We start from the raw sequence: 18,624 nt of genomic DNA, 5'->3' as shown, positions 1-18,624 counted from the left end.
AGGGACAGGGAAGGGAGAGAAATAGTGAGGAAAGGGGTTGGGTGAAAATAAATAGCAAGGCTAGAGGCTGGGAGTGGAGAAATAGAGACAGCAATAGAATATTGTGCATCAGAGAATCATAGAAAAGTAGGGTTGGAAGGGACCGACAAGGCCACCGAGCCCAACGCCCTGCTCAATGCAGGAATCCAAGTCACAGCATCCCTGACAGATGGCTGTCCAGCCTCGTCTTGAATGCCTCCAGTGTGGGAGAGCCCATCACCTCCCTAGGCAATTGGTTCCATTGTCGTATTGCTCTAACAGTCAGGACGTTTTTCCTGATGCTCAGCCAGAATCTGGCTTCCTGTAACTTGAGCCCATTATTCTGTGTCCTGCACTCTCGGATAATCGAGACGAGATCCTGGCCTTCCTCTCTGTGACAGCTTTTCAAGTACTTGAAGAGCGCTATCATATCTCCCCTCAGTCTTCTCTTCTCAAGGCCAAACATGCCCAGTCCTTTCAGTCTCTCTTCATAGGGCTTTGTTTCCAGCCCCCTGATCATCTTTGTTGCCCTCCTCTGAACCCTCTACAGTTTGTCTGCATCCTTCTTAAAATGTGGTGCCAAGAACTGGACACAGTACTCCAGATGAGACCTAACCAGTGCTGAGTAGAGGGGAACTAGTACTTCCCGGGATTTGGAAGCTATGCTTCTATTAATGCAGCCCAAAAGAGCATTGGCCTTTTTTGCAGCCACATCACATTGTTGGCTCATTATCAGCTTGTGATCGACAACAATTCCAAGATCCTTCTCGCTTGTCATGTTGTTGAGCCATGTATTCCCCATCTTGTAAGTGTGCATTTGGTTTCTTTTTCCTAGGTGCAGAACTTGGCATTTCTCCCTATTAAATGTCATTCTGTTGTTTTCTGCCCAGCACTCCAGTCTATCCAGATCACTTTGAATTTTGTTTCTGTCTTCCAAAGTATTAGCTATCTCGCCCAATTTTGTGTCATCTGCAAATCTGATCAGCATTCCCTGCACCTCCTCCTACAAGTCATTCATAAAAATGTTGAAGAGCACTGGGCCAAGGACTGAGCCTTGCGGTACCCCGCTCATTACCTCTCCCCAATTTGAGACGATCCCATTGATAAGCACTCTTTGAGTCCGATTCTGGAGCCAACTGTGGATCCACCAGATTGTTGTTTCATCTGGCCCACTTTGAGCTAGTTTGCTCATCAGGATATCATGGGGCACTTTGTCGAAAGCTTTGCTGAAGTCGAGGTATATTATGTCGACAGCATTCCCACAATCCACAAGGGAGGTTACCTGATCAAAAAATGAGATCAGATATGTCTGGCAGGACTTGTTTTTGACAAATCCGTGTTGGCTTCGAGTAATCACTGCATTGTTTTCAAGGTGCTTCCAGATGGATTGCTTTATCATCTGCTCCAGAATTTTCCCAGGGATTGATGTCAGACTGACTGGTCTGTAGTTCCCAGGTTCCTCCTTTTTGCCCTTTTTGAAGATAGGGACAACATTAGCCCTCCTCCAATCATCTGGCACTTCACCCGTCCTCTGTGATTTCTCAAAGAGAATAGACAGCGGTTCTGAGAGTTCTTCTGCCAGTTCCTTTATTACTCTAGTGTGCAGTTCATCTGGCCCTGGATATTTGAACTCATTCAAAGTAATTAGGTGTTCCTTGACCATATGCCTATCGACCATATGCCTATCTGCACTGAGGTGTTGGTGAGTCTTGGACATATCATCCTATGTATGTTTACTCATAAGTAAGTCCAATTGGACTCACAGTTAAGTGGGTATAGGATTGTAGCCTTAATCTATATATAATATATCTTTATTTTTAATGAGTTTATATTATGAATTTATTGTTTGTCGTTATCTGATTTACGTTGCTATGCTGCTGACCTGGATTATGGATTTACTGCTGTTTTAATGGTTATTTTTATTGTATTATATTTTTTATGAGTGTCATGTTGTATTTTATTGCATTATAAGCCATCTTATGACAGCTTATGCCTTAAAAGGACTAAAAAAATACTTGAATTATATAATATATATACATAAACACACACACACACACACACACACACACTTACTTCCAGGACAGGCAGTTTACAAATAAATCACTCAAATTCATAGAAAAGTTCAGAGAACCTCAGAATAAATTCCATTGAACTCAATGGGAATTACCTCCAAGTACGCATGTATAGGATTGCAATGTAACAATTAAAAGGCTTCGGAAAATAAAGATTTTCACCTGGTGCCAAAAAGACAGTGCTACGCACACCTTTCTATGGGGAGTAATTCCATAGATACCACCGCTACCCAGGTGTCCATCTCCCTGGGAGTCATCTCTTCACTGCAGATAGCAAGAGGTACCCAGAGGAGGGCCACCAAACGTTATCTCCTGTTAGAGAAGGCAATCGCTCAGTTTATGTGTACATTGTAAAAAAAATACAAGCCTTCCAACCATACAATAAATACATGATGAGTTTCAAGATATGTAGTTGTCTGCGCGCATGTCAGACATTTGTGTGTGGATCTGCCACTGCAGATAAAGCTATGATGCCACATCCATTACAAATGCATATCACATACAGAAGCACAGAATTACTCTGCTGAAATAGCAATACTGAAATCAGTGCCAGCTCCACGTTTTTGAGAGCCCTTGGGCAATACACTATCAATGCTCCCCCTCCCACAGTGAGTCTACCTGCTCACCACCATTGTCACTAGCTGTTGTCATCCTCTTATCATTGCTATCACTTGCTTCCTTGACAGGAAGAGAGACAGTGAGCATCTAGGCAGTGGCATCTTCTGATCCTCCTTCTCACCACCACCATTATCTGGGCCAGAGTGAAAGGCACGTGAAGTAGCAGGTTGCAATGGTGAAGAGGAGGAACAACTCCAGGGGGTTCTTGTCAGTGGGCCCCTGCTGGGGTGTGGGCCCTCGGAAGGTGCCCAATCATGCCTACCCTTGACGCTGGCCTTGACTGAAATACTGAGATCGTCCTTGCTCATATTGAGGCATTTAATTAAAAGACTGCCACCGCAAATCAACATTGCCACACCAGAACTGTTTGCACCAGCGAATTAATCCAAGTTGTTTCTTCCGTATCTTACTGATCATTATCTCAAGTTAGCATGTTTATACGCACCTGTGCATATTTAACAGAGACTCCCCTAACAAGAAACATAATGTCTAAGGAAAGACAGACTATTTATCTGAATATAAAACACAATTGAGCCCTAGAATCTCCAGCTGTAGTCAGCCATCTTAACAACAACAACAACAACAACAGATGTCTAACAATCAGAGTTCTTCTTCCCAGACAACCTCTGGGAGGCTGATGCCCCTTGGACAACTATTAACTCTTCATTCACCACAGTCTGATTTCATATACTTTACCACAGTGTGCACACCACCTTGTTCTACCTTCTTTCCTGTGAGTTGAACAAGTTTGGATGGTACAGCCCTTCTAAGGCCTGAACTAGATGTGGCAGAGTCCTCTCTTTCTTCCCCACCTATTATTTTAAATAAAAGCAGTCATGGCGGGAGACTGCAACCAGGAGCAGATGAGCAGGGAGGGGCTGCTTAACTTTTTCCACTCCTAGCTTTTGTCAACTAAAGATTACACACACACGTACACACACACACACACACACACACACCTCAGCTGCCTTTCTCCCTGCAGGGGAGAAAGATAGGATCCCATGGGTGGGAAAGGAGGTGGGGGCATTGAGATACTTTTGTTGTAGCTCAGTGATAGAACACCTGCTTTGTATGAAAAAGGTCCCAGATTCAATCCCAAACATCTCCAGGTAGGGAACGGAAAAAAATCCTGCCTGAAACCCTGGAAAACCATCACTAGTCAGTATTGACAATAGTGGGCTATACAAACCAGCGGTCTGACTCAGTATAAGGCAAGCTTCCTATGGCAAAAATAGGAGGGCTCCTAATTTTAATGTAAACACTCCATTGTGGGAAAGGGGACAAGGCATTCTGTGTGTCTCGTTTGGCCCTAAGGCTAGACCAGTTCAGAAGGTAGGTGGGAGATCATAATGAAACATCTCCCATGGCAACTTCCCTAGGTTTGCATGTCCGCAAGAAGGTTCCAAAACTAGCCTCCCTCCCCTTGTGATTTTTCCATGAAGTGGTACAATCTAACTAGCAAGAGCTATACAATGTGATATTTCTGAATGTGTAGTCCATCCCTCTGAAATTGAGAGGGCAAGTGATCCTGGTAATTTTTTCTGAGATTAAAGATCAGAGGCAAAATACAATGCCTACTTTCTCGACTGCTCTTTATTATGCTGTTGACTCACTACCAACTGGGTTTTATTTCTAGACCGGGATTTATCTCTAGATTATGTTACACACTAAAGATCAAAGATCATTAAGGAAAGTGCTTCCCTAAGAATATGATCAAGCAAGAGGGAACTGTCTAAGCAAGATCTTTAAATTTCAAGGATGAAAATTTCAAGGCAACTACTTAGCTTACTGTGGTTCATGGTGTATATAATTCTAATCACTACCATAAAGAACTACATTTAAAAACAACAACCCCTCCTCCTACATTTATATCCAACTTTTTCTCCAAGGAGCTCAAGGCAGATGAGAGACAGTGAAAACAGCCGAGGTCACCCAGTGAGTTTCATGGGTGAGTGGGGATTTGAACATGGGCCTTCCCAGTCCTAATCCAACACTTTAACCATGGAGGTGGCAAACGGGACTGTATCAGTTCAAACTGAAGGTGGGGCTCACTGGATAGAACACTCTATCCAATAGTAGTCTAATTTAAGTCCCATTCATTTCAGCGAGTCTACTCTAAGTAGGACTAACATTAGATACAACCCAAAAGTTTAGCCCCTCAATGAGAGCTACGCCATTGTACCATACAGGTGGGAAGACTATTACAACTGGAAGAAATCACAAAATCATTTTAGCCTAACTTCCTAGAGCTTAGAAACTGCACAGAAACTACAACGCTTTCAAAACTGCTGAAGAAGAGAACTAGCCCAATGATCCAATGTCAAGTCAGCATTGTACCTAGACCAGGGGTGGGCAGAAAGTAGTTCTCCAGATGTCTCGGACTTCAACTCCCAGCATTCCTGACCATTGGCCATGCTGGTGGGGGCTTCTGGGAGTTGAAATCCAAAACATCTGGAGATCCAACTTTTGCCCACCTCCCCAATCTAGATGAGGGGTAGGGAACATGTGACCTTCCAGATGTTGTTGGGACTGCAACTCCCCTCATCCCTCACCACTGGCTATACTGGCTAGGGCTGCTGAGAACTGCAGCCCAACAACATCCGGAGGGCCACACATTCCCCACCCCTGATCTAGACCCATTTACTGGAACTCATGATAGTCATACCTGGATTAACTATTAGGTGAGCAGCCCAACCCTTTGATAAATACAGTGTGTGCTAAGATAGCCAAAGGAAGATATGACTTCTCAACCCTTAATAGCTGCTTAGAAGGGGGAAATTGATCGGATGCAGTTTCTCTCGCCCACGCATGACACTAAATCTATCTGCCAAAGTTCTCTCTTCTGCACAGCTACTTGAACCTTGACTTTTGCCTCTGCTTGCCTTAGTGTCAAGCACATTGGGAGGTGCATATATACAGAGTAGCAGACACATAATATGAATGTAACCTGAATGTTCTGATACTGCCTTTACGATTCTCAGATCTCTATGGCAATTGCATTGTGAAAGAGTAGGAAGAAACTGAGGAAACAGCATCTTTCCAACATCCATGGGCTTTAGGAAGTCTTTCTCCCACCTCTGCAAGTCCCTCCTTCTTCAAACTCCCAACTGAAACCACATTTTCTAGGTCAGTGCAAAGCTGACCTAGAGTGGATTAGTAGTGGCACAGTATGTCCAGACTGAGTCACAAGCTAGGCACAGTGAAATAAACATGTGGCTTCTTTACCTCATATTGAGCTCTGTTCACAGGTTCACAACCCATGTTCTTTTGTTGTACAAATTGAACTTACTCCTATGCTGCTTCCTCTGTAATAAACTCAATTTAAGTTTCCATTAATATGGTATCCATTCGCTCAACAGTCATGCCTCAGTTTTGGCAACTTTACCCAGCACACATGTGCACACATGCACGTGAGAAGGAGCTGCATGACAGGCGCCACGTGGCACCTTCATGTAGAGGTGTCACTAGGCACACGGCACCGGAAGATGAGGGAAGAGACTAGAGGGAAGTAGCTCTCATGCAGTCAACAGTGAGTGAAATGTAATACATGTAATGTAATAAATATAAAATAAAATAAATCCTCTGCAAGACACCTATTGCATGGTTGAGGGCTTTTCTGTGCAGTGCCCTAAAGAACTACACAGTCTGGCAGAGTTGTTGATTGAGCCCTGAAAGGCATTATTTTTAGACTGTATTTCCTCATTTACATTTTATGCTGTGCATTAAAAAACACATACCATTATGTTAGCTGCCTTGATTTCAGTGGTAGAAAGGGAGGACACAGATGGTGTTAATTACATTATTAAAAACAGTTCCGAAAATACCCCAGATATATTTATTATTAACCAGAAGTTCTTGAACTTTGTTCTTGGATTCTGTGGCATTTTAAACTAACATTAATTCCTCCACTTATATCCCATTTCTTCCTTTAGGAATAGGAAGTTCAGGACCACTACAACCATGTATTTTTAAAATATGCACACCTGACCTGTCTTTAAGTGTATACCTAAACACCATACGACATTAATGAAGCACAATGGGTGGATTGTACAGACAAAGTCCTCAAGGGGCCATGATCTGATCGTTGCTCCTTTTGGAGTACACAGTTCATGGCAAATCCAAGTTTGCCTCTGCAGAATGTGTGTTATGCTATACTTCAGCCTTCCCCAAGTTGGCAGAAGTGTCAGAGTACAACCCCCATCACCCCAAGCAAGCAAGGCTATTGACCACACTGGCTGGAGATGATGGGGGTTGTAGTCCAACATATCTGGAGGGCACTAAGTTAGGGAAGGCTGCTATACCAGATGAAGTGCTAGGCTTGTCTCAGGGAGACCTAGGTTTAAATCTCTGCTCAGCCATGAGGAAGTTCAATGAGAGACCCTGGGCATCAGTCGCACTCTCTCAGCCTAAGCCACATCACAGGATTGTTGTAAGAAAGAAATGAGATGACCTCCCCTCTGTGCCACCCTGAATTCCTTGGAGGAAGAGTGGCAGACAAACATGACAGAGTAAAAAACTGTTGCTTGCATGGAGCTCGGAGTGCCCCACCCCAGGCACTGATCAATGCTTGATTTATACCCCTTTCACTTCAGCAATGCTGCCAAACCTTTCACTGCAGCTGGTAGATGTGCATTACTCAGTTAAAAAAGAATGCAAATATAAACTTCTTTACTTCTCTTTCCTTTGATCAGCTTCAGCCCTGAGCAGAGCAATTAAGCAGCTCTTATTAGCCATTAATAACTCATCTATCTTGGATGACTCAGTCACAATCACTACAAATTCAATTGTGTGTGTGATTCAGTTCCGAGGTTTTCCCCACCCTCTCCCCAGCAATGCTTAAACCATGCAGCTGGAGGAGATGAATAAATGCCTATGCCCCAAGAGCAAATTAAAAGGCAACTTTGTGCAGAGTAAGCATATGGTGGCAAAACAACCATCCACTTCCAAAGCCCACAGATGTACTAGAATATAAATATTATATTTGCATCGGTAAAGGAGCCCTGTCTGGCTTGCATATAAACCTGGAGCTTCGGGGAGGGGCAGAGCACATGCTTTGCATGCAGAAGGTCTCAAGCTCACTCCCTAATATCTCCAGTTAAAGGATCTCACAGAGCTGCTGGCAGGGCTTGTATCGGTCAGACCTCTGCCTGGGGTTTTGAAGAGCTGCCGCTTGGCAAAGGAGAGCAGCCTTCTTCCCCAACCTGGAGCCCTCTGGATTACAACTTCCTTCATGCTGGATGGGGATGATGGGAGCTGTAGTCCAACACATCTGGAGGGCACTAGGTTGGGGGAAGGCTGGAGTAGATAATACTGGCCTAAGCGGACCAATAGTTTGAATCGGTATAAGGCAATGTTTTATTCATATGCACCTTAAGGCTCAGTCCTATGCATGTTTAGGCACAAAAAAGTCCTACAATTCCCAGCATTCCCCAGTCAGCCATTGTCCTACAATTCCCAGCCTCACCCAGCCAGCCATGGCTGGCTGGGGAATGCTGGGAGTTGCAGAACTTTTTTCTGTCTAAACATGCATAGGATTGCACCCTTAATGATTTTCACACTCCCAAATGACTTAGCAGAGCATTAGCATGGGATACCATCCTCTTCTCATCCAACGTTACAGTACAGATGTGTAGTGGCACTGCATGATTGGCATTTCCACAGCATTTGTCTATGCTGACTCTCTCATCTTGGTTATCCTCCATGATGTCACCCCTGTTTAATCTCATCTTATATATTGGGCCACATAGAGTTTCTGTCCAAGGTAGGATTTCAACCCACACCCAGTTCTCTATCACATTAGTTCTCAAGAAGTTGGTTCTCAAGAAGATAAACATGGGGTTTAACTATAGGGTTGCCACTTCTTTTCATTGTGCCCTGTTCCTGTGCCTTCCTGTAGCCTGTATCCCACAACAGTCAAGTTTTTAGGATCAAAGAACTGGTGGGGACCTTGTAGGTCACCTAGTCCAACCCCTACTTGATGCAGGAAATCCAAAGCTACAGCATTGCCAGTACGACAGCTGGCCAGCCTCTGCCTGAAGCGGCAAGAGAGGACAGGGCTCCTGCACCTTTAATAGCTCTGCAATTATTAAAGGTGCAGGAGCCCTGTCATCTGTTGCATCTGGCTATCCTATGAAGACTTTTAGCAAAGCAGGGCACAGACACACAGTACTTGGTTCTACTGTCAAAACTATTCCTACCACTAAGAACCTTCACCAGCATGGAGATAAAGTGATGGAGAAAAGCTTCTACTACTTAATTTCTGCATGCTAGGCTGCCTTAAAAGCACAGGAGCTGGAAAAAGAACATGAGAAGCCGCAACCCTAGTTGTATTGTAAGCATTATTTTCCATGTCCTCCACACACACACAAACCTACTTATTATGCAAGTGTAACCATTCATACTCCTCCTCTCCCTTCACAATTAACACACTCCAGGAAACAAGGCTTTAGGCTAACACTACTTTATTAGTTAAGGACTAGCTTCTTTACAAATTCAGATTCCAGGAAACTCTCAGACTGCATAGAACCAGCTAATCCACACATCTACGAAGAATCTCAATAGAGGAGATGAGGTGGAAGTTAGAAAAGTTGCCAGCAGTCTGAGCATGAACTTTTCACCCTCCCTTAGGGTGGCTCCTTCCTACATTCGTTTCCACAAGGGGCCAACCCGGCAGAGCGTCTGAGCCCTGCCTCTAACTTTTCTTGCTTTGCTCTGTGACGGACCCTAGCATCCCTCAAGTCATGCCCCTCGCTCTCCACTGCCTCCTCCTCCGAAACCTGAGATCTCATGAGGAGGAACAGGGCATGTTGTGGCTGGGCCATCTGTGTGTCAAGATCTCAGGGAAAAAGTCTCACCGTTATCTGGGCTCACTAGGGAGGGTGCTTCCATCTGTTCTTGCTGTTCCCATTCTGATCCTGAATCTGAGCTGCCAGACAGCTCCACGCGCTCAGATTCATTCCTGACAATCCCACTAAATTCAGATGGACTTCCACTGTAGTCTCGATGTTTTCTTTCATTAAATGCTATGGAGCTCCATCCAATCCAACAACTTTGCTTAGGATCGCAGCCCAATTTCAAACGTGTTTAGCTGAAGTCTCACTGAATTCAATGGTACTTACATCTGGCTAAGTGTGCATAAGATTGCAGTCAATCCAAAAAACTTGGATGCAAGACCTACTGAAACCAGAGGCAGGGCAACAGCTGTTCCTAGCAGGAAGATGGCAATCCATGACTATGAATTTATTCAATATCATCCCTAGGGCTATTACTAGCCTTACCCATGAGTGTTTTACTGAACCCACACCCTATGTTCAACTCATTACAGGAGGGAAAGCCTTGTTGCAGATAGAAGAGAATCAGAAACAGCTGTATAAAAAAGACAAACATGGAAAAAGACAGCTGAAAAAGCGGTTATGTCCCAACACATGTCAAGAAAATCAATTTCTATCGAGACATTTCCTTCAGTACTTTTTGGAAGACTGCTTGGGATACCTCGTGTTGTGGACTCTGCTGTGGTGAGCTGCAAGACAAGGTGCCCCAAGCAGTCTTCCAAAAAGTGCACAAGGAAATGCCTTGACAAAGCTCAATTTCCTCAAAAACCCATCACACATCTGTCTTTTTTGTGTGTGGAAGGGGACTTGTTGCCCCACCTTCGGTCCTCTCCAGAAGAGGGGGGCCAGTGAAGAGCAGTAGACTTACCCTTCAGTTACTGGAAGACCTTGGATAATACCTGCCGGTTCCCAATTGCCAACCCAGAAGTGAAGGGGCTGTAGAGGCAGTTGGTGTCACAGGACTTGTTGGCAGGCTACACAGGAGCTTCCACTAGCTCAGGGTGGGCAACTTGTAGCCTGCTAAATATTTTCACCTACAACTCTCATCATCCCTCACCATTGGCTATGCTGGCTAGAGCTGATGGAAGTTGTAGGCCAAAACATCTGGAGGGCCAGATGTTGCCTACCTCTGCACTAGCCCCTTTTCAAGTCAGCCCTCCAGAAATACTAGTTGGTGACCAGGGGCTTTTTCACACTCAAACAAGCCTCTACCTAGTCAGCTTTTCAAACACGAAAAATTGAGTACATTCAATTTGTGTGCATTTGGGTTGTTGTTGTTTTTTTAAAAAAAATCAGAACTACATGACCAAGATCCAGTGTGTTTGGTTATGAGGAAATATACCACCTTTAACACAGATACTAAGTTCCAGTTTCCAGAAACTTTCAGCTGTGCTTGTAGTTCTTGTTCCCAGATAGCAGGAGGAACCCCACAATTATTGTTCTCCATTTACCAGGTACAAAGCTTTAGACTCATTATAAAGGGAGCAGAATAGATTATTTCTAACACACCATCCCTTACACAATGGTTTTGCACTGCTTCTCAACTGGATTCAGGTCACAAATGTTTACGTAATTCTTGGCTCTGTCCTCTTTGAGTTCCAAACAGGATCATATGGGCAAGCTAAGCCCTTTGTATATTTGGATGTATATTTTAAAATGTGTGTTTAAAACCAGGGAATGAAGCCATCAACAACGCTATCTCATTACCCTCTCTGTACCCCTTTGTACGCATCCCAGCTAGACGAGTATAGAATGAAATCACTTTGTAGTTTTTTAATTCCACCAATTACCATCTACTTGCACAATCAGAAACCCCATCCTGGAACAGTTTGGAGAGTTTTATTTGTATTCGAGTTCTTCAACACAAAGATCAGAAGAACATCCAACCCACTTGGCTCAATAAGCAGCAAGAAAGTGGGCATCTTTCAGACTGTGTATGATTATTCCACAACAGCACCCGTATGTTTGACCAACACACCATTGTATACACTATCAATACAGGCAATTAAATGGGCCCATGTACTAGCTAGGCATGCCAAAGGGACAAATCTCTCTGCTCCAAAATAAACAACACCCATTTGAACTTAAGGATTTTATTATATTAAGCAATATATAAGTATCACAAATAAAATAAATAAATGTATAAAGAGAGTAAATAATCACAATGGCTTTTAAATAGGGTTGACAACTTTTTAACCTGCCACTGTAGCTGTGTTTTTAACATCAGCTTGGCATGCAGACTTTAGTGGTTGCTAATGTTTCTCTCCATGCTATGAAAAAATGATACCTACCAATTTCTGCACATCAAGTTGCTGTTCAGACACAAGAGCAGGCCAACTATTTTCTGGTCAGTTGGCAACCTTTCTCTTAAAACATTATGCTTCTTTGCAGTTTGAGGCATGTGCATGGGGTGGGCTTTTGGACTTTGCTGAGCCTTACAAAACAAAGGCTGGAATGGTTTCATTAGATCTACATTCCTGTCCACAAGACAGCTAAAGTGGAGTATTTTTATTGAACTCTGCTTGCCTCCTAATAATGAACCTACTTATTTATATTAATTCTAAATTACCTTTCTACTTAAAAAATATTCAAAAGCAGTAAATTCTAACACTGCAAAAGTGCCAACAAAAACTAAGCAACAATTTATACATTCTAGGACAGCCAGTACAGAAATTACCTATACTGGTGTACAGCCTCTCCTTGTCCTTTATAGATATCAGTGATCTTTCTGCAAAGTAATATGCTTAGGGAAAAAATCTGAAGACCATGTCTTCTGTATTCTCGATAGTTAGTACCATTAGTTTCCGTGGAGCCTGCTTTCAAGCTGCTTAGGATCATCCTCATAGCCTCACTGAGATCAACTTGATTGGTATCCTGAGCCTAAACACATATACTTGTAGATGAAGGTTGACTGATACATTGATCCCACTGACTGAGCCAACAACATCTGTCGCAATTCAGTTTGATTCCTGCTTACCCAGAAATAAGCCCCACTGATTTTAGCTTGCAGCCCTGTTGAACTGTTTAGGGGAAAATATAGCGAAAACAAGCTTTTGAGTTGCAACTTGCACTAAACTCTTTTGCTTATACTGAAATAAATATACTGTCCAACTTGGAAGATCACTTCTAGATTCCTAAAACCACTAGAAAGTATTGTTCCACTTGCTTTGCAATTAGAACCAAAGTTCATTGATTTCAATAGAGCTTCCAAATAAATGCAGCTGGGGGTGGGAGTGGGGGAATTGACCTCATTTACATCCAAGAACATCAGCTTCCCCTTCATGGATCACTGCCTTGTTGTGGCGAAGGGGCTTGCGTAACTCAGTGAAGCCATAAGCTATGCCGTGCAGGGCCACCCAAGACGGACAGGTCATGGCAGAGAGTTCTGACAAAATGTGGTCCACTGGAGAAGGAAATGGCAACCCACTCCAGTATTCTTGCCAAGAAAACCCCATGGAACGTATCACAAGGCTAAAAGATATGACGCCGGAAGATGAGCCCCTCAGGTCGGAAGGTGTCCAATATGCTACTGGGGAAGAGCAGAGGGTATTTCCAAGTAGCGCCAGAAAGAGTGAAGCGGCTGGGCCAAACCCGAAAGGACACTCAGCTGTGGATGTGTCTGGTGGTGAAAAGAAAATCCGATGCTGTAAAGAACAATATTGTTTAGGAACCTGGAATGTCAGATCAATGAATCAAGGTAAGCTGGAGGTGGTCAGACATGAGATGGCAAGATTGAACATCGACATCTTGGGAATCAGCGAACTCAAATGGACAGGCATGGGCGAATTTAATTCAGGTGACCATCATATCTACTATTGTGGGCAAGAATCCCTTAGAAGAAATGGAGTAGCACTCATAGTCAACAAAAGGGTGGGAAAAGCAGTACTGGGGTACAATCTTAAAAATGATAGAATGATCTCAGTACGAATCCAAGGCAAACCATTCAACATCACAGTAATTCAAGTCTATGCCCCAACCACTGAGGCCGAAGAAGCTGAGGTTGATCGGTTCTATGAAGACCTACAACACCTTCTAGAACTAACACCAAAAAAAGATGTCCTCTTCATTATAGGGGATTGGAATGCTAAAGTAGGAAATCAAGAAATCACCGGGATAACAGGCAGGCATGGCCTTGGTGTACAAAATGAAGCAGGACAAAAGCTAATAGAGTTTTGCCAAGAGAACATGCTGATCATAGCAAACACTCTTTTCCAACAGCACAAGAGGCGACTCTACACATGGACATCACCAGATGGTCAATATCGAAATCAGATTGATTATGTTCTTTGCAGCCAAAGATGGAGAAGCTCCATACAGTCAGTAAAAACAAGACCTGGAGCTGACTGTGGCTCAGATCATGAGCTGCTTCTTGCAAAATTTCGTCTTAAATTGAAGAACGTCGGGAAAACCACTAAACCGTTCAGGTATGACCTAAATCATATCCCTGATGAATATACAGTGGAGGTGAGGAATAGATTTCAGGGATTAGACCTGATAGACAGAGTGCCTGAGGAACTATGGACGGAGGTCCGTAACATTGTTCAGGAGGCAGCAACGAAATCCATCCCAAAGAAAAAGAAATGCAAGAAAGCCAAGTGGCTGTCTGATGAGGCTTTACAAGTAGCTCACGAAAGAAGGGAAGCGAAAAGCAAGGGAGAAAGGGGAAGATATACCCAACTGAACGCAGAGTTCCAGAGAATAGCAAGGAGAGACAAGAAGGCCTTCTTAAATGAACAATGCAAAGAAATCGAGGAAAACAACAGAATGGGAAAGACTAGAGATCTCTTCAAGAAAATTGGAGATCTCAAGGGAACGTTTTGTGCAAAGACGGGCATGATAAAGGACAAAGAAGGCAGGGACCTCACAGAAGCAGATGAGATTAAGAAGAGGTGGCAAGAATACACAGAAGAACTATACAGGAAAGATCTGAATGTCCCTGATAGCCATGATAGTGCGGTCACTGAACTTGAGCCGGACATCCTCGAGAGTGAAGTCAAGTGGGCCTTAGGAAGCATTAGTAACAACAAAGCTAGCGGAGATGACAGTATTCCAGCCGAACTATTTAAAATCCTAAAAGATGATGCTGTTAAAGTGCTGCATTCAATATGCCAACAAATCTGGAACACTCAACAGTGGCCACAAGACTGGAAAAGGTCAGTTTACATTCCAATTCCAAAGAAGGGCAACGCCAAAGAGTGTTCAAACTACCGCACAATTGCGCTCATTTCACATGCCAGCAAGGTGATGCTCAAAATCCTACAAGCTAGGCTTCAGCAGTATGCGAACCGAGAACTACCGGAAGTACAAGCTGGGTTTCGAAGAGGCAGAGGAACTAGAGATCAAATCGCCAACATTCGCTGCATCATGGAGAAAGCAAGAGAATTCCAGAAAAATGTCTATTTCTGCTTCATTGACTACGCTAAAGCCTTTGATTGTGTGGATCACAACAAACTGTGGCAAATTCTGAAAGTGATGGGAGTACCAGACCACCTTACCTGTCTCCTGAGAAACCTGTACGAGGGTCAAGAAGCAACAGTAAGAACCAGACATGGAACAACCGATTGGTTCAAAATTGGGAAAGGAGTACGACAAGGCTGCATATTGTCACCCTGCTTATTTAACTTATATGCAGAGTACATCATGAGAAATGCCGGGTTGGATGAATCAGAGGTCGGAATTAAGATTGCTGGGAGAATTATCAACAACCTCCGATATGCAGACGATACCACCCTAATGGCAGAAAGCGAAGAGGATCTCAAGAGCCTCTTGTTGAGGGTGAAAGAGGAGAGTGCAAAAGCTGGTTTGAAACTCAACATTAAAAAAACGAAGATCATGGCATCTGGCCCCATCACTTCCTGGCATATAGAAGGGGAAGAAATGGAAGCAGTGACAGATTTTACTTTCTTGGGCTCCAAGATCACCGCAGACGGTGACTGTAGCCATGAAATTAAAAGACGCTTGCTCCTTGGGAGGAAAGCTATGGCCAACCTAGACAGCATAGTAAGAAGCAGAGACATCACCTTGCCGACAAAGGTCCGTCTAATCAAAGCTATGGTTTTCCCAGTAGTAATGTATGGCTGTGAGAGCTGGACTATAAGGAAGGCTGAGCGCCGAAGAATCGATGCTTTCGAACTGTGGTGCTGGAGAAGACTCTTACGAGTCCCCTGGACTGCAAGGAGGTCAAATCAGTCCATCCTAAAGGAAATCAACCCTGAGTGCTCATTGGAAGGACAGATACTGAAGCTGAAGTTCCAATATTTTGGCCACCTAATGCGAAGAGAAAACTCCCTGGAAAAGACCCTGATGCTGGGAAAGACTGAAGGCAAAAGGAGAAGGGGACGGCAGAGGATGAGATGGCTAGATAGCATCACGGATGCAATGAATATGAACTTGAGCATGCTCCGGGAGAGAGCGCAGGACAGGAAGGCCTGGCGTGCTATGGTCCATGGGGTCACGAAGAGTCGGACACGACTGAACGACTGAACAACAACAACACATCAGCTTAGGGCTCAATCCTATACATGTTCTGACAGAAAAAAAGTCCTACAACTCCCAGCATTCCCCAAGCTGGCTGGGGAATGCTGGGAGTTCTAGGACTCTTTTCTGTCTAAATATGCATAGGATTGAGCCCTTAAGTTGTTTGTAAAGAAGGAGGAGGGGGAGAGGCAGGCAGAGAGTTGCATCAAAATAGCTGCCTTGAGCTCCATTTTTTTTAGTGGAAAAGAGGGATTATTTATTCAGTAAATTAATACAAACATACATAAAATGAATGCTTATAGGCCAAAGATGGACACTTTCCTTTGCACGCTGCCTTTCTAAGATGCAAAACCCAAAGTTGGGCAATACCTTTATTAGGGGCAACCCAAGTGTCACAAAAGAGTGTGCAAGTTTTCAAGTTCTCCAGAACTCTTCATCAACCTAGTACATAAAGGAGGGGATGGGAAGAGAAACAAATCAGAATAACTTAAAAAGCGACCTGTTGTGGCCATGAGGTGTGTATTTCGCACCCAGTCTCAAGATGCAGATTGCTGATTGAATGAACTAGTCACTGCCAGGTGCTGCATATCTAGGCTGATGAGGAATTCTGGAGAACTCGAAAGCTTGCACACTCTTTTGTGGCACTGTGGTTGGTCCTAATAAAGGTAGGATTTTGGATTTCTCTCTCTCTCTCATGGACCCACACGACTACCTTTGGTTTTTGCTTTGTCTTGAAAACAGAGGATCGCTTCTTCACAAGAACCACTGACACACACACACACACGCTCGCTCATCCTTGGGCACTGGGCATTGAAGTCAGCCATGACTAACTTAACTTTCATTCATTTCAATGGATCTCCTCTACGTAGGACTAACCATGGATACTACCTGTTGTCTGGAGCACACAGCAGAACCATCCAGAAGGAGAAACCTCACAGGACAAAACACTCGCCCTCCAGACAGCCCTGCCCGCCCTTCTGCAGGGGGTGCGACACGCCGGTTTCTGCGGCGCTTCCCTCCCTCTGCCCCTTTCATCGCACGACCTCCACGGCGCGGCTACTGTCGAGCTCTCGGCACTAACTCACGCTTACGAGGGATGCTCCTGCTGGCGCACCATCCCGCGGCGGCGGCGGCCGCTCCGAATCGGGCGCCTCCCGAGCCCGACCGGTCGTCACCTGCAGCGGCGACACACGACGGTGCTTCTGGCAGCCTCGCCGCAAGCCACCAGCCCGAGCGAGCAGAGAAAGCTCAGGGCGACTAATCGATCCCGCATGCACTGATTCGCAGGGGGAGCCGGAGGTGTAAGGCCGGCCGTACATGCGGGCCTTTCTTCAGGCAGGGTCGTGCCTCTCCAGCCCGCGAGGGATTTCTATGCGTCAACATATTCTGTTCGCCCGTATTTTATGACGGAACTGCGTCTAGAAGAACAGCACGTCCCTGAAAATGTTAACCTGAATCCCCCCACCCCCGGCAACTTACTAGCTTTCAACGTGCAGGGAGTTTTAAGAGTCAAACATATAGGATGGTACTTGGGTCGACCCACTGAAATGAATAGAACTTAAATCAGACTAACATTGAATGCAACCCATTATCCAAGTAGTACATTCGGAACCAGGTGAAGATTTTTATTTCCTCCGGTTTTTCCATTTTAAAACCTTTTAGTGCTTTTTAAATTATTTGCGCAAATCTTACTTCCTGCTGGTTATATGTAATTGCTGGATTTATTCTGTTTTCATGTTTGCATTTCACTTCTTTTCATGGTTTTAATTTTTACTGTAACCCACCCAAAGAACTTTGGTTATTGGGTGGGTTATTCTAAGTACTTGCATAAGTTCCAGGAAAAAGCTTCCCTGCGTCAGCTGATCTTAAGACTAGGCCAGCCAGAGGTAAAGAAAGACAAAGCTCCTGTACCTTTAAGAGCTGAAAGCTGGCCCTCCCAAAATACCCATTTCTGTTAAAGGCACAGGTTCCCTGTTCTCCTTTGCATTGTGTCCCCTTATACAGGGGCCGGGAACTTATGGCACTACAGAGGTTAAACAACTCACATCATCCCTGACCATTGGCTATGCTGGCTGGGGTTGATGGAAGTTAGAGTCCAACAATATCTGCGGGGGCACAAGTACCCCACCCCTGCATATATGAAAAGATACAAATCACACATGCAATTCACTATGCTGTATCCTGACAATTTATCATCTGAGGCTGCAATGCTGGGCTCACTTACAGAGGAGTAAGCCCTATTGGACACTTTACTTGATTTGCCACTTGCATTTTGACCAAACTGGCTTACAACATTAATAAAATACCCAAGTCCATTTTGAAACTTAAATCCATGAAGAAATATAGAGGGGAGGGGAAGGAGAAAGAAAGAAGAGGTTGAAAAACAGATTTTAAAATCCTGAACATAAACAAAAAATCCTTCCACAAAGGGTGATATGTTTACTTTCTCTGAATGTAGAAGAGCAGATAGAAGATAAAAGCAGGATGCGGTGTGTGATGGTGTCTTTGTTGGCCTCCCTCTCCTGAATCTCCCTCACAGAGTGGTAAAATATTACCTGTCCACTGTAAGTGTGGACAATGCAGTGGATCCAAGCGAGTGGAGAGGGTTT

The 18,624-nt window shown here is 44.2% G+C and overlaps 1 protein-coding gene across 3 annotated transcripts in view; it reads right to left on the bottom strand.

The window, feature by feature from the left end:
- PRXL2A (peroxiredoxin like 2A) overlaps positions 1-17,219 on the bottom strand; it is a 31,923-nt gene extending 14,704 nt beyond the window's left edge. Inside the window, exon 1 of one of the 3 annotated variants that reach the window (XM_084845289.1) lies at positions 16,904-17,219. The gene's annotated coding sequence lies outside the window, so the exon portion shown is untranslated. The remainder of the gene's footprint in view (positions 1-16,903) is intronic. The other 2 variants (XM_084845285.1, XM_084845290.1) reach the window with 2 other exon arrangements.
- Positions 17,220-18,624: the final 1,405 nt, after the last annotated feature.

Source organism: Heloderma suspectum, chromosome 3, assembly GCF_057233095.1.
Source record: "Heloderma suspectum isolate Gila_16-S chromosome 3, 16-S_ref, whole genome shotgun sequence".
Taxonomy (NCBI): Eukaryota; Metazoa; Chordata; class Lepidosauria; order Squamata; family Helodermatidae; genus Heloderma; species Heloderma suspectum.
The sequence above is the reverse complement of the archived record's forward strand: the minus strand, read 5'-3'. Positions and strand labels throughout refer to the sequence as shown.